Genomic DNA, 15,204 nt, shown 5'->3' with positions numbered 1-15,204 from the left:
TAGTATTATAAAGTATCTATGACACTTTTACCCCGGTGCATATGACTGTACGTGGAGACACAGGTGTATTACACTGATTATACTCCCCAGGGGCAAAAAGGAAATTACAATACGTAAGTTTGTATCTCCCATAATCACGACTGAAAAAGTGCTAATTAATGAATTGTTCTCAGTGGACAGACAGCTTTCAGGGGCCCTGTTTTCATGGTTCATAAATCAGATTTTATTAGAAAACAAACTGACCAGTGATAGCTGCAGCAAAATTCGAGAGCTTTTTTTCCTATCTAAGATACATTCTTGCAAAGTCTGTGCAATGCCTGATGCACGCCTCTTATTTCTTCTTCACAAATAAATCATTCAATGCCTCTAATAATTTTGGTACAGACCGTCACGAACCGAATTAAAGTTGAACAGAAACATAAGCTTTCAGTATCTAAAGGACAAACTGAAGTTATCATGTCAGATGCTTTAGAAGATGAATGTACAATTTGACCTGAACCAAACTTCAAAGTCAATGAAGGCCAAGTACAGATAAAAAGAAAAATGAGAAAGATTTCAGCAATTACTTCACACTGAAATTTCAGTAGTAGAGAAACATATACTTAGGTTAGAAATAGCTTCTATGACTGATAAATAACCTGATACTTTAAAAAAGCAAAATATAATATTATTTTACATAATTTGTTCTTTTCATGTTACAGCATAAATAGCAGTGTTGGCAATTTCATATAATTCAGATGTTCTCCAAATGAATAATAGCAAGGGGGAAAATGAAAGTAAGGGGGGTAGGGAGGGTTCTCCTTCCACCCTACCACTAACCTAGAGACCTACTGAGCGATTTAAAAAGGGGCAGGGAGGGAGGCAAATAATTTCTTTCCCAAATAAGCTATATTCCATAGAATTCTCTGCAATTATCTTTATGGTCTCACTTATATCCATCTCTACAAAATTGTACTACTTCAAAATAGTGTAATATTTCCTAACAGAATTGCCCAAGTTCCTCATGGAATACTAGAGAATTCTGAGGTCTCCCAAGATTATCACTCACTCTAACAGCTACAAGAGCCTGGAAAATACAGCTAAAGATATAAGTAGCACACGGGGATCCTTGCCAAAGCTCCCTGTCAGCTTATCCTCCCACTCCTTTCTCCTGCTGCAATGAAGCACGGCACGGAAGAGAGACATGCGGTGAGTGGCACATCTTTGCATCTGCACTGCGTTTTCAGATGATCATTCTACAATCAGTTTAAAATGGCTTTTAGGTTAGATGCTGGCAGCAGCATGGTCAAAACATCTGATTCGGTGGTTCTGGCCCAACAAAAGGCTCTACCAGCAAGAGCTGCCCCAGTATTCCTTGCCACGTTCAAGAGAAAATTAACGAGTAAATCTTTTGGCAGATTACTAATGACAAAGAGGTATTTCCAGCTAATCATTATTTTATATGAAATGAGCTCATGATCTCAGGATGGTTCTGGCTGTAAGGTGGCATTACATCATTCACCCTCGCTGTTGACACTGGGGCTTTTGGCACACATTTGACAGACAACACCTGCCTTGCTAGAATTCAGATATGTAATTCATTACTAGTCCAGCTCTCCTGATATGCTAATCAGGGAAGCCGCAGCTCAGATAAGGATAGGTTTGCTTTGTGTTTTGTTTTGGCTAGGACATCCGTATCTGACTCACAGGAGGACTAGATAGCACAATCATAAAGAAATTCCCATCTTGTCCCAGCAGCAGCTTCTACGCTCACTACCACCTGCAAAACCATTCCATTGAACCCCACTTTAGCCACTTCATTGAAGGTACACCAGCAGAGATCACTGACTGACAACAGGTAGTGAATTTAGAAACACAGCATGCCCACATTATCTGAGCATTCACAGTAAACCCTTCCCCATACTCATTTCCTAGGGCAAGTAAAACCTGGGCCTACTCTTTGCAGCATCCAGATACATTTGGGCCTCTAAAAAAAATTTCTTTTTAGGCAAAGACTCAATTCTCCTAGTCTAACAAGAGCTATACACATATTTAAGGTGTATTTCAAGTGTTTTGCAAATCAGATCTGAGGTCGGCACACTAGTGGTTCTGTTGTGTCTTCGTGGCTGGACATAATCTCTTCCAGGCTCTAGTTGCTGTGATCACTGCTATTGGCAGAACAGGAGCACCCACCCTATAAGCTCTGATAGCCACGCAAGTATGAGTTAGCAAACAGGGACCTGTTCTGTTCTCAAAGTATGTGGAAATCATGACATCAGCGAATTAATTAAGGACATCTGAAATAGCCCTCTTGGGTTCTGTGAAGCAACGTGAGAAGCTGAATGTCCTAACCACCTCCTGTTAATTTTAAAATAGATCAAAATTATCTCCTTGGCACTCTCAAGAGAAGGGGGATTTCCTCCATTCTCAGCACCAAAGCAAGAAGCAACACCACACAGCTCTAGGAGCTCCTGGACTGCCAGCACCAGAGGTTAATAAATAATTTCTGACTTGGATATTACAATGAGGTTTAATATGTTTCATAACCGTATCCTCTTTGATCTGCAAGTCTTTACGTAGCTGATTCTGTGCTTTGAATTTACAGGAACAGCCGTTGCTTCAACTAGTTTAAGAGAACTGATTTCCATTACTGCTTACTCAAAATTAAAAAGAAATATTTCCAACAGCATAGTTGAAGTCATCATTGTACTACTACCAGCAATTGAAATAAAAGCCTTGTCACCAGTTACCCATCGTTTAAATTTCACTGTTGATCTACTGTAATCAAAAAGAGGAGGAAAACAATTGAAAGTATTATTGACTTCTTGGTGCTAGAACCTAGAAATTGAATTCTGGTAAGACAAGTTCCTGTTTAATAACTTTGCACAAAACTAACTTCACCAAGACAAACTTTTTTATTTATTTATTTATTTTGTGGAGAGAAGTCAAGTAGACCTCAGATTTGGTGTTAGTAAGTCACTCATCATCTGTGCAATCACTGTGGTTATGCTCATGTGCTCATAACCGTAAGCAGCACAACTTTGGCTTTACAAACACAAACAGCACATCAAATCTTTAAAAAGCCCACATAATTCCACAGGGAATGAAATGCTTTCCATGTTAATCTGCATATTTGTGTCTCACGATTGTATCATCCCATTTCAACTGAGACACAAACTGATCACCGTTTCTCTTGTGCTTAGGGCTTTCAGAATTCCCCCTTATGGGTTTGTTATTAAGAACATACCTGAACCTCTGTCAAAGCCTTTCCTTCCTGCAGGGATATTCATGCCTCTACCTAATTGTTCTGATTAAGAAGAATAAGCCTTTTCCATTCTGCAAAATGCATCTGAAACTGGCCCACAGCTTTTCAAGTTATGGATGTACCCTGCAGACCAGCAAACAAGGGCAACACAGTTGTGAACTCCTTTCCATAGGAACCCACAGTAAACTCCCTCATGGGGTTCTACTACAATATTAATGACTGTAGCATTTCAAAGCTTATTTGGTGCCACAGCACCTGATCAAGCTTTAGGAGTTTTGAGTTTAGGAGTACAGCTTCCCCCAGACAGAGCACGCTAAGATTTTGGTTTCATCCCTGTTCAGCATAACCTCCATGGAGCTCATGATTCCTGCTGCTTTATTGGCTTTGACCAGCAGTACGTGATACTACAGAACAGATACCAGCCAACCCAGGAGTACCTCAGACTGATCTGGTCTGCGAGGACCCGTTTCCCCTCATCCCTCTGCCCCACTTTCATTGAAATCCCTGAGTTCCAGCAACATCAGATGATGTTTCAAAGCAGCATTAGGCACGCTGAAGGCCCATCCAGACAACAAAAAAAAAGCAGTCATGATTTACAGTGCATCAGGCAGTGACTCGTATAACTGCCTCCCCTGGGAGCTCTTTTGAAGTGTACATGAGTCAACAGACTGACAGCACAGCACCATGTGCCATCACCAGGCATTCATGGGCAGCCTCACTGTTTCTTCTGCAGCACGTCTCATTCTCCTGTCTCCAGTATATCTCTTTTATGTCTCCCTCTGGCTCTGTCAAAGCAAGTTACACTTTATTAATTTGCTGATCGGGTCCATTCATACTGCAGAAATTAAATTAATGAAAGGCACAGCCTCTTTGAACGCTAGCAGAACCAGCATTTAGAGCACCCTGCCTCGCTGAAGTGCATGGAAGTTTTCCCGTAAGTCTGAACTAGGCCAAAGTCTCACTTCCAAACTCTGAATGCACCCAGACACTTAAAGTGCGGATGTTTGAGTAACGTTGAGCCCCCCACTCAAAGAAGCTTACTTGTCTATGCAGTCCACAGTCCAAGTGGCCTCCTGTTTATCTCCACCAGCGCCTGCAGCCTTTCTGCCACTTCGAGCTACTCCTGACACTGGGCCACTAACATTTCTGACAGGGACACTGTACTTCTGAAACAGCACTTAAACTATTTTGTCATTTCAGGGCATTGCTGAAAACAATCATCAGCATGACTCTGTCTTAGCAGTTGTGGTGCATAACATTTATGTGGATACGAAGGTCTGAAGTCAGCTTTGAGAGTGAAAAGTAGCATGGCTATATTAGTGTGGTGTTTCATCAAAACTAAGCACCTTGCACCTCAGTTAATTAATGAAGCAGGAATGCCCCAGTGACGAGATCATATTGCTGCTGGTGCTCAAAGTTAATTTAGCATGACAGGTGTCATTTGTGGAGGACATAAATTCTGGACAATCTACAAAGAACTTCTACAGAGGTGTCTCATTTCATTCAATAAGTATTCAAAAAAACAACATCATTACCAAATGTGCAAAGCAGCACCTTCCATCTACACGTGTATGATTATTCCTGTGGTAGTAAGACAACAATGAACAATGACAAAATGTCATTGTCGAGAATCAGAGATATAACTAATAGCACCGTGTGCATATTTGCACGCACAGAGATATACCAATGTATGCATGCAGTGCTAGAAGTTCACTGCTTTGTGCTTTCTTCTGAGACTTAAACCAACTGTGAAGGTCAGGACAGGTTACTATGTTTGCATACGTGTTCTTAAGCACACACATGAGCATGTATTTACAATACAACTAACTGCAGTATTTGCAACACAAATGAAGCTTTTTCTTTCTGCCTACCTCTTACAATTTCTTTGCATGTAATCCTATATAACCAATGTAATCAAATAATTCATATAAACAATAAACCTAAACCATGGTCTAATTCCCTAGTATCACTGGGACACACTGGTTTATACATAGATTATAGACTACGACAAGTCAGAAACTATTTCTAACTAACATTTTACCTGATGACATGCTGAGCTCTTAAAATATTCTGCATGGAGAATACATACATACAGGTCATATCCACACATGTAAAACAGAACAGCAGTTTAAAGCACTCTGTGTACTAACGTGAGGCAACAAAATAGATTAGATAAATACATTTTGTGTAATTACTCATTTTTTTTTTCTTTTAAATTGGTAGGATCTATCCAAGAAATCAAATTTTGTTTTATGAGCAATGTTGCATGCTTTTGTATTGAGACTACAGGTACATTTACCGTACTGCTAGGAAATAAGGCAAGAAACAGCACAGAACTGTAAGAAACCAGTAGTTTTCTCTCAGTGCTTTATCTCTATAGCATTGAACAATCTCTAACAATCATTTAACAATCTTTAAACTTCTGCATTCAACAAAATACCGAATAATGCAACACTATTTAACCCCCTTATTCAGAGTGAATAATAATTGTCAGATTTTTAACGTCATACAATGTAAAGCTATTCTACTTCTAAGTATTTTGAGAAATGTTTTGAAGGATGACACTTAATAACGCCAGATTCATTAATAAGCAACGAGTGATGTCTTTTATGCAATCCTTACCTCCACCTCTCTCAAACATGCGATTCAATGTATGTGTTAAAGAACCAGACAAAAGCTCGGTTTAAGGGGGATGCCTAAGGAAGAAAAAAGAGGGATACATTCATTTCAGCGGTTTCAGACCTCTGTTAACTCAAACACAGACTGAAAGCCTACACCTTGTGTAAATTCCCCGCTCCTCCTCTCCAAATTTGCCAAACTCTCAGTGAGGGTGAGTACTTACAGCCACTTAGGCCTTAGGTTTCAAGCCAGTGCCAGTGTCGTACATCACCTATGCTGTAGCATCTACTCAGTTAGCAGTGGTAACTAGGAGGCTCTTTATTCTAGAACAAGAAGTATGACTCAACAGGAGCAGCCCTGGCTCCAGAACACTCCTGCTAACCGCAGGACCTAACCATGCATGGCTGGGCACTTGTGTATTGCAGCATGAGGTAGGCATGTTAGCGGTGAATAGGCAGAGACAGGTTAACCATTTCACAGACTCTGGTGCTTTGTGTTCACTAGAATTAGCTGCAGGTGTACGCGATCTAGTATTAAAATCACCAGCAGTTTCTTCCCACAGAAATGAGTGGGAACACACCGCTAACGTGCATTTGTTCAATACTAATTAGCTTTCAGCTAACAAGTCAAAAATAAATGCGGGATTTTTGTAGCTTTCAACGTTTTGATTTAACTTTTAAGGCTAAAAGGTTCTGCCTTCAAAGAAGTTACTTGGCCAATTAAAATATTTCAACTAACATGATTTTTAAACAGAAACGCTACCCAGGAATGCAGCTTGCTTGGATTTAGTGTCTTCAGGCACACTTGATTGAAACAGCTAGGTGTCAATTATCTGCCTTAACTGCACACAGGTAAGATAGTCAATTAGCACCCTGAAAAGCTGTAAACAGCATAAAAAGTCACTCAAGCTGTGGCCTTCTGCTACACTTTTCAGGACAAACCAGTTAATCAAACAGCTCCACACCTGAGGCTTGCTTATCTCTGAACAGATGAAGTTGGACCCTCAGCCATTTGAGCATCCCACACAAGACCGTTAGCATCCAGGTGATTCGAGTCCAGCTCCTAAGGAGATTAATGACCTTAGACTTGTGAGGTTCTGTCTGACCTCATAAGGGGTAGAGAGGTGGGGTAGGTATAAGAGAGCCTCAACATTCCCTGGTATTGGGATGTGTAGCTATTACTATGCCTCTTAACTGCAAGGATGGAGGGAAGATGTAAATTTCAGGGGTTTAACACTTACCTGATCAACCTATTTTAGCAGCCGTGTAAAGTCTTGTATTTGCTGAATAAGGGTAGTTTGTTCACCTAGCTTCACTTCTTACTTAGAAGGTCTTCTTAACAAGACATGAAGTCTGCACACCACTGATCTAGTTTTCAATCCAAGTGTGCTTACAGTTAGGCTATTAATACACTCACTTCATACTGGGGATCCAAACTCCACTGCTTGTATGTTCAGTGTCTCCTAACCCATCGGCACAACTTCCCCAAGTTCCCAGGACGCTCTGGAAAAACAGCGTGGTTCTGCCAGCTGCAGGACAAAGAACAATTAGCTATGGCTCTTCGCACCTAGCTAATTATACAGGCCAGAGAGCACCCATGAAGTGCTGAAAATGTACTCCAGTGTGATTTCTTGCGTTTGACCGTGTCCCCAAAGAAGATCGAAATCATGAAGACCATCACAAAAATATTTATGTGGCTTGAGCAGTTACTCTTAAGAGCTACTCACCTAAGGTTTCTCACACTATTTAAAGTTAAGTGTTGTCACAGGTCCTATACTGTCCCCAGAAGAGATACATAGATTGGGGTCATTGTGTTTTGAGATCCAAGTGGCCTCAGCTGCATTTTTGACATTGTGAAAGATCACTTGCTGACAGGTTGCCCGGGACCTCACACATCCAAAGTCTGTCCTAAGAAGTGCTGCACTGGCTGAATGTTTGTAGAAAGAGCATGCTACATAGAGACCCTGAAAGCCCCATTCAGACTGAGGAACATCATCCTTATTGAGTGTAGACAGCATATATACCTATTTCTCTGTCCTGCTCACTCCTCCTTTATCTGCAGCCCTTCAGGGTTTGCATTTTAAAATCAAGTACATAGACTGGGCTTATTCTCCACAGTACTGAAGTACTGAGGCTGAGCAACTAAGAGCCTCCACCCAAGCACTGTGATCCTCTCGAAGAAGAGGAGGAAAAAAAAAGGCAAGCAACAAAGTCTTGGTCAAATTCATTTCCCTATTTCCTTTGACTGCAGCTCTTCCTTTCTTTCCTCAAATGGGCCACAGGCAGGTTTAGGGATCCTTCTTGGTGCACTAGATCATACCTGCAGACAGGCACAGTCCCAAGTCATCACAACATGCAGTTGCCTTCAGAAGTCTAGGGCCTCGGGCTATGTCTAGGATTTTACAGAAAGGTAGCCAACACCCATTACCTATCACTTTAAAAACCTCACACGCCTTTTTCAGCAGTGAAAATGTAACCCCTTTCTTGAGTCATTAAGCCTCCTTTTCAGGGCTCCACCCAGGTGAAAATAGCAGCTTACTAATATCACCTGCAGAATAGAAGCACCAGTCCCTATTACTACAAACTTGTTCTTTAAGGCTGGGCCTCTCAAGAAGGCACTGAATTTTCTCAGTAGAGTACTTTGTACATAAATGCTCAGAAAATAAAATAATATTAATAGCTTGTTTAGATCTTCAACTGATGATGTTGTGCCATCATGCCGCAAATTTGACTGGTCACACTCAGAATTCTTCCTAATATCTATAATATTTAGCTGCAAACAGAATGTTCTTTTGATATGTGAAAATTATAGATGATAATAATATGACCGCTAAATGGTACAACAGTTAAGATTAATAAAATAATCACAGCAGGAAAAAAAAAGTGAACGCAATACCAACAGAGGTACAAAGCTGGTAACTTGGAATTTCCCAGGGCCTCCAGCATATATTCAGAGCAGGTACAGCACAAACAGCAGTGAAAACTTTTCCAAATTCAATATACAGTGTTTAACTGTGGCCTGTCATAAAATCTCACTATTTTTAAATTAATCTGCATCCTTTCAATCTTTGTTCAGCACAAGATAACATATGAATAGGTTTTTCTATACTATTATATCCAACAAATAATATCAACATTTATATTCTGCTAAACAGACATGGAAAATCTGAGGTCTCAGAAGGCATTTATTTTCTACACAAGTAAAATGACAAAAGACAGGGAATGGCAACTCTGCACCTTTAGCAAGAACTTCATTTTTTCCAAGTATTAAGCTGACTTCCAAGAGGTCTGTCTTCCGAGCCTTTTCTTCCCCGACACTCACCTTCACCTTCTATTGGTGTCACTTTGCTAGTTCCCAGACCATAACAAGTACTCCAAGTTAGATTTGTATTAAAAAGAAAACCAATCATGGTATTTATTATACCAAGTAATATTTAGTATAGTAATTCCTTCATTATGACCACATGTTTTGTGCTTCTGCAAGCACAACTTAACCTTGTCTGATAAGGACAGAGATAACTTTTTAAATAATGTTCCTGAAATATAGCAATTCTTTTAAAAACAATTTTATTTTTTTTAGTGTAGACACTAACCAAATACTTTGCTGACCCATTAAATTATTTTGTTTAGACTAGACTACACTAAACAGAAAGTGTGCAGAGAGAGGTAGTCAGGATTTTTTCATTTTAAATTAACATTTTGCCCCTGAGAAATATCAAGTATCAATTGCAGATATGTTTTAGGCTTTGTTTTCATTGCTTTATTAGGTGATTTTCATACAAAAAGAAACAGTCTGTAGATGAAAAAGCTTAAGAGGAGATAGACGTTCTGGTATCTTAAGTTCAGCTAGGAGAGCTGCACCTTGTTTGGGGTGCATCGCAGTAAGCCTACTGCTTTGTTCTTGATATGCACCAGTTTGTGGTAAAAGCAGGTTAGTTATCCCACAATTAGAAAAAAAATCCCCAAACCACATTTTTTTGGTCAGCCATACCCACTTTACTTGCTTTTCTTCTTCCAGATAAGCAAAAACTGATTACATAAATTGCAAAATTGCACCCAGTTTCAAATTTCAGGAAAGAAGGATCTGTTTTCTCCCATGCCCCAAGTTCTTGAACTAGACTGAGACTGTTAACGACCGTGTCATTTGTCATGCTGATTATGATATGCTCACTTGTGTGACACTAAAGATAAGAGCCAGAGCCCCGCCTCCTACCCCCCACCATAGACAAGAAGGTAAAGCAGGTACAAGATGCATCTGTGGTGGACAAAAATGCTCATTTCTGCATAAACTGTGGAATTACATGCTTGAGGTCCGTTCCTAGTCACGCTTTCGTTTTAAGTTAAAACCTGAAAGTGAACACTGTTACTCTAAGCAAGATTAAATCTATAATTCACTTTTAATTTTAATTTTACACAGTGGCCTGACTTCAAATTGTACACTTTCACGTTAATGCAAGCTTCGTAAACCACTCCCCCGAGTATCTGTGCAGCTTTCAGTCTCGGAGCAGAAGTGATTATGCCATTTATGAAGTTTCTGCATTGCCTTATAGTCATAACATTACTGCATGTACTTAAGTTGCCTCTGTAGTAATCATGATAACACTCTATTTCCATATGCTTATACACTGAGGCACAGACATGGGGGAGGCCTATGTGGAAATAAAGGAGCAAGGGCTGGCACATGAAGAGTTGTAGGAGGCCCCAGAGAAAGACAGCACTAAAACCTGCTACAGGAGCAGCATTCCTCTTTACTGGTGTCTAAAAATCTCAGTGGCAAGCATGCATCACTGTCGCAGCTGATCTTCATCAGGAATGGTAACGACTACTTGTTACCTCAAGTCTGTACTGAAGCCCATGCTGAGAACCGAAAGGTTGCAGACCTGACGCCATACCAGACAGGAATCAGTGTGATTCCACATATGGGATTCCTGAGCTTTGCCTCCTGTTTGATCTTTGACAAGCAGAAAAGCGCACACATAAAAGAGCGTAAAGCACATCCAAGTTGCAGAGTCTATTACAGAGAAGTTCTGAAACGTTAGGATTGTGTTCACAACTTTGATTTACCCTTTTTCCCCCCTTTCACAACGGCGGCAAAGTGTGCTCTAATTATGGGAGCACAGCTGGCTGGCATAATTTTGATTTCCGAAGTTTTTGAAAAGGTTCCATGCAAGGAGCTACCAGACAAAGAACAAGCTAGGGGAAAAGGCAAACAATTGTCACGAATGAAAATCTGGTTAGAGCAAGAGAAACACAGTGCAAGGCTAAATGGCTTATTTTTATTATGACAAAAGGTTAACAGTAGGGTGCATCCAGGTCCTGTACTCTGTTTTAATATATTAACTCAGCCCAGTGAGAGAGAGAAAAAAAAAAACGGGACAGGTAAAGAAGAGTGAGGTGCTGAAGTCTGTAGCTATCAAAAATGTATCTGGGAAAAGGGAGACTTGCGAGTAACTTCAGTGTGACTCTCGTTGCATGAATGAATAATGCAATAAGAGAAGCTCAACACCAAGATGAATACAAAACCACATATAAGAGAAACTTCAAACAAGCTATATACTCTCCAAAGTTGTTAGAGCCCTCTGCTCAGTATGTAGCAGCAGCCAAAAATAAAGCCTAACATGCTGGATTCCACAAGAAATAGGTCAGGGAGTAATATCAAATACATATATATTGTAATCAGAGGCATAACCTCGCTTAGAATACTGCATGGAGCATAAGTCACCTTTACTGAAAAATGGAATACTGTATGACCAAATAGACTTGGGAAAGAACCAAGACAACAATCAAAAGCTGGGAGCAATTCTCATAGGAAAAGAGACTGAGAAAACCGATTTATTTATTTTTATCTTCGAAAGCAGACATGATGAAAGCACATAGAATAATGAATGGTATAGAGAAGGTAAAAACCAGGAACTTTCTTTTCCTTGTCTCAAAGCACAAGAGGATATTCAATGAAATAAAGTTAAGAAGAAAAACAAAAGAAATGCCTTTTTATGTAATTCACAATTCAACATGGTACTCTGCCACTGACTGCCTTACAACGTTTAAATACCATAAAGATATTAAACATTTATACCAGAATAAAAACCATCCACCTATCTCAGTAACAAAATAAGTTATATTAAGCTATTGCTTCAGGGCTTGTATCTAACTATTAAAGAATAGGATGGGACATTTGTGGGAAAATATTACCTCATGTCTGCTTTCTGTGCCTCCTCCTTTTCCTCTAGACCATCTGAGACTAGTCAATGTCATGGATAAGTAAAGGTGAAGAATGGGTGTGACCCGTAACAAGAATCACTGTTTTTCCGTGCATAGGACAGATTTATCCACTGAAAGAACAGTTATTTGTTGCATCACTTTATTCTTGTTGCGAAAGGTGTAACTTGCTTAACTTACTGTGCACTACTTAATTCTGCACAAACTATAAAGTAGTATGTTTCCTCACAAACACTTCAGTGGCAAGTCAGCGTTCCACAGAGATCAGCATCATGTTTATTGTCGTGATGTCCTATAAAGAGAGAGGATATAATACTGTCAAGTTTATGATTGGGAAACTGGAACAAACAGTCTAAGATAACAAATATCCACAAGCCTGTGACGCCTAAATATTGATTTTCCAGAGCACTCCCTGTAGGAGTTTTTATGTCCAAAGCATAGTCTTGGAGACTTCAGTGGTTGGTAGGCATATGCAGTCCCAGCATTGCAAAGCACAGCACTTGTAAATAAGACACGTATAATTAGTCACACAAGGTATCACATATGGCAGTGCAATGGGACAAAAGCAAGCACGCAGGACCACAGAACACTCACAAACCTGTGGTACAGACGTTCATTGAACAACTCAAAGTCTAGCCGCTCCACTTTTTTTTTTCTCCCTCTTTGAATCCAATTCTACACATACTTACAGCGTGTCAATACAGACAAATCCAGACAGAGTTGAACTTGCTGCGGCTAAGCCAGGTTGTTCAAACCTGTTGGTACAGACGTATCTTGATGCATGTGTAGAGCACGCACTTACCCAAGGAGCTGCATGGAAGCCAAAGTTGCTCAGTGAGCAGCATGAACTGCACGTGAGATATGATTAGTGCTGATACAGCTCCAGCAGATTAAGTAATACTAAATCCACAGCCTTGTCAACCTGTGAAGAGAAACAGAAAACCATGGAAAGTGGTGTATTTTCTTACATACCAACTGCTTCTGCCCGCAAGCAGCAGCCAGTGCCAACATTCACCATCAACTTATGAGCCACCAGTTTACTGAACTCACTCAAAAATCGAGTCATTCTCTACCCTTAAATTCCAGCTCAGAACAAGCAATGAAATCACCTGTTATGGTTTTAGACACCATTTTCTTTCAAGCTTGTTTACTGTTACAGAAGGCTACAGCAGTTTTCTTCCAACCACCCTACGTTTTGGCAAGCTTTATCCACCCTAGAACCTCCAATATGTATCTCCAAGTGCTAAACGACATCAGAGTTTGTAGACAAACCCCACGTATTGCCCCACCCTGACAATAAATGAAAACTGCACAAGTCCACTTTCTGTCTTTCCCCCCACAATACTTGCACCCACAAAGTAACTTGCCAAAAAAAAAAATAAATCACTTTTCTACTCATGTTGTACCCAGGGAACTAGGCACAAAGACTTGCTCGTCTGGGGTCCTCTGGTTCTAGCCCGAGGGACGCAGACCTACCCTCCTGCTTTTTACAGCCTGTCAGCTTTGAAAGCAGCCATGTGCTAAGTCAAAATCAATTTTCCCCTTTGAGTAAATTCCTCAGGACCAGCATTCCAGCGGCGTTAGAAAGGCTGTTCCTAACGCTCTTAAAAGTGAGTTTAAGCTCAGTGTGAGAGAAAAGCCTTATTCTTCCCCTCGTAAAAATGACCTCACCAAAGACCAAACAAAAAGGGGGTGGGGGGGGTATGAGTTTGGTTCACAAACTTGCCAGGAGTCCCAAGGACAATAAACAAGCGTGAGCCGGCTCGTACGTAGAGGGGAAAATCTCTTCAGCTCCCTGACATGTCTTTTGTTAACTTCCCGTAATTACTTCTTTGGCACGACCAAGCCTTGGGCGCTCAAAACACCAGCCCGAAGAGTCAGCTCTCACAGCTGTGAAGCAGGACTTTTAAAAACAACCATCACAGAAAAAAAAAAATAGTAATATTTTTTTGAAAAAAATAAAAAAATCGCTCTCACACGCCACCTATGAGTCACCGCTCCCTCCAGAGACACAACTCGGCTCTCAGCGTTAAAAATACCGGAGCCTTTTCCTTCCGCGCTCCTACCGTACGGGGAAGGAGGGAAGGAGGGAGGGGAAGGGCGGCGGAGCGCTGCCCCCATAGCCCCCCGGCACCGAACGGGGACAAAATGGAGGCGGCGGGAACGGGGCTCGAAGGGCGCGCACCCCCCCCCCCTTCCCTCCACACACAGCGGCCAGCGGAGGGCGGTTGGCGGGTAACGGCGGGTAACGGCCGGTAACGGCGGGTAACGGCCGGTAACGGCCGGTAACGGCCCGGCGCTGCCCTGAGGTACCGCAGCCCCCCCGGCCGGCCACCAGCCACCAGCCCAGCCCGGGGAGAGCCGCCAGCCCCGCGGCGGGGCCCCGTTGACTGCAACTGCTCAAGAGCCGCACGTGCCCCCCGTTCAGGATGTAACAGCTGTTTTATCTCCGGCTAGGTCGCTGTAATTACGCTATATAAAAATAGTTACGAGGTGCCGGGGAGGGCTCGCTGTTAAAAAGCGCCGTCGCTTCCTCTTCTGCCGTGAATGCGCGTTTGTGTGGACGGCCGAGCCGGAGGGCGGGGGGGGGGAAGCGAGCCCTGTTTTCGCCGTAGGAATTTATTATTTCATCAGCCGCTTAAAGCGCTCGCTCCCAGCCCGACATGCCTGCCCCTGCGCCTCCTCGCTCACAAACAAGCGAGCACGTGGCTGCGCGGCACTAAAACAAACACACGCACTGCCCTGCACAAAAACACACCACATCCGCACGCCTTTCTTTTTTTTTTAATTTAAAGGTATGACGGCTTGTTTTACTTTTCACACTAACTCCCCCCGTGCGCAGCCCCCCCCCCCCCGCCCGGAGTTTCGCCTTCGGGGGTGCGGGCGAGCGGCGTGAGCGGAGCTGGCGCTGCGGGGCCGAGGGCTCCCGCATTTCTCTCGTCTGGGAGAGAAAATAAACTGTTGCTGCACCACGTGCTGGCAGCGATGAGTCAAGCTGTGAGACTTTTCTTTCAAGCCGTGAGCATGTGTCACGGCAAGATCCAGCGGGCCGGGAGGGGGGGGAGAAGAAAAAAAAAGGAGGGGGGGGGAGAAAACAACCACCTTTTGTAAAAATAACCCCAG

At 42.0% G+C, this 15,204-nt stretch overlaps 1 long non-coding RNA gene across 17 annotated transcripts in view; it reads right to left on the bottom strand.

The window, feature by feature from the left end:
• LOC106034949 (uncharacterized) overlaps positions 1-15,152 on the bottom strand; it is a 59,159-nt gene extending 44,007 nt beyond the window's left edge. For 8 of the 17 annotated variants that reach the window (XR_010829625.1, XR_010829623.1, XR_010829624.1 and 5 more), the window contains exons 1-4: positions 14,059-14,275; positions 12,884-13,003; positions 7,280-12,373; positions 5,867-5,940 (exon numbers count right to left, since the gene is read on the bottom strand). This is a non-coding gene — a long non-coding RNA (uncharacterized lncRNA). Of the gene's footprint in view, positions 1-2,926; positions 4,030-5,285; positions 5,315-5,866; positions 5,941-7,279; positions 12,374-12,883; positions 13,004-13,803; positions 13,972-14,058; positions 14,276-14,571 lie in introns of those variants that run through there. The other 9 variants (XR_010829619.1, XR_007161107.2, XR_010829626.1 and 6 more) reach the window with 9 other exon arrangements.
• Between the last annotated feature and the right edge of the window lie 52 nt (positions 15,153-15,204).

This window comes from Anser cygnoides, chromosome 2 (genome assembly GCF_040182565.1).
Source record: "Anser cygnoides isolate HZ-2024a breed goose chromosome 2, Taihu_goose_T2T_genome, whole genome shotgun sequence".
Classification (NCBI taxonomy): Eukaryota; Metazoa; Chordata; class Aves; order Anseriformes; family Anatidae; genus Anser; species Anser cygnoides.
This window is presented reverse-complemented; position numbering and strand designations above follow the sequence as displayed.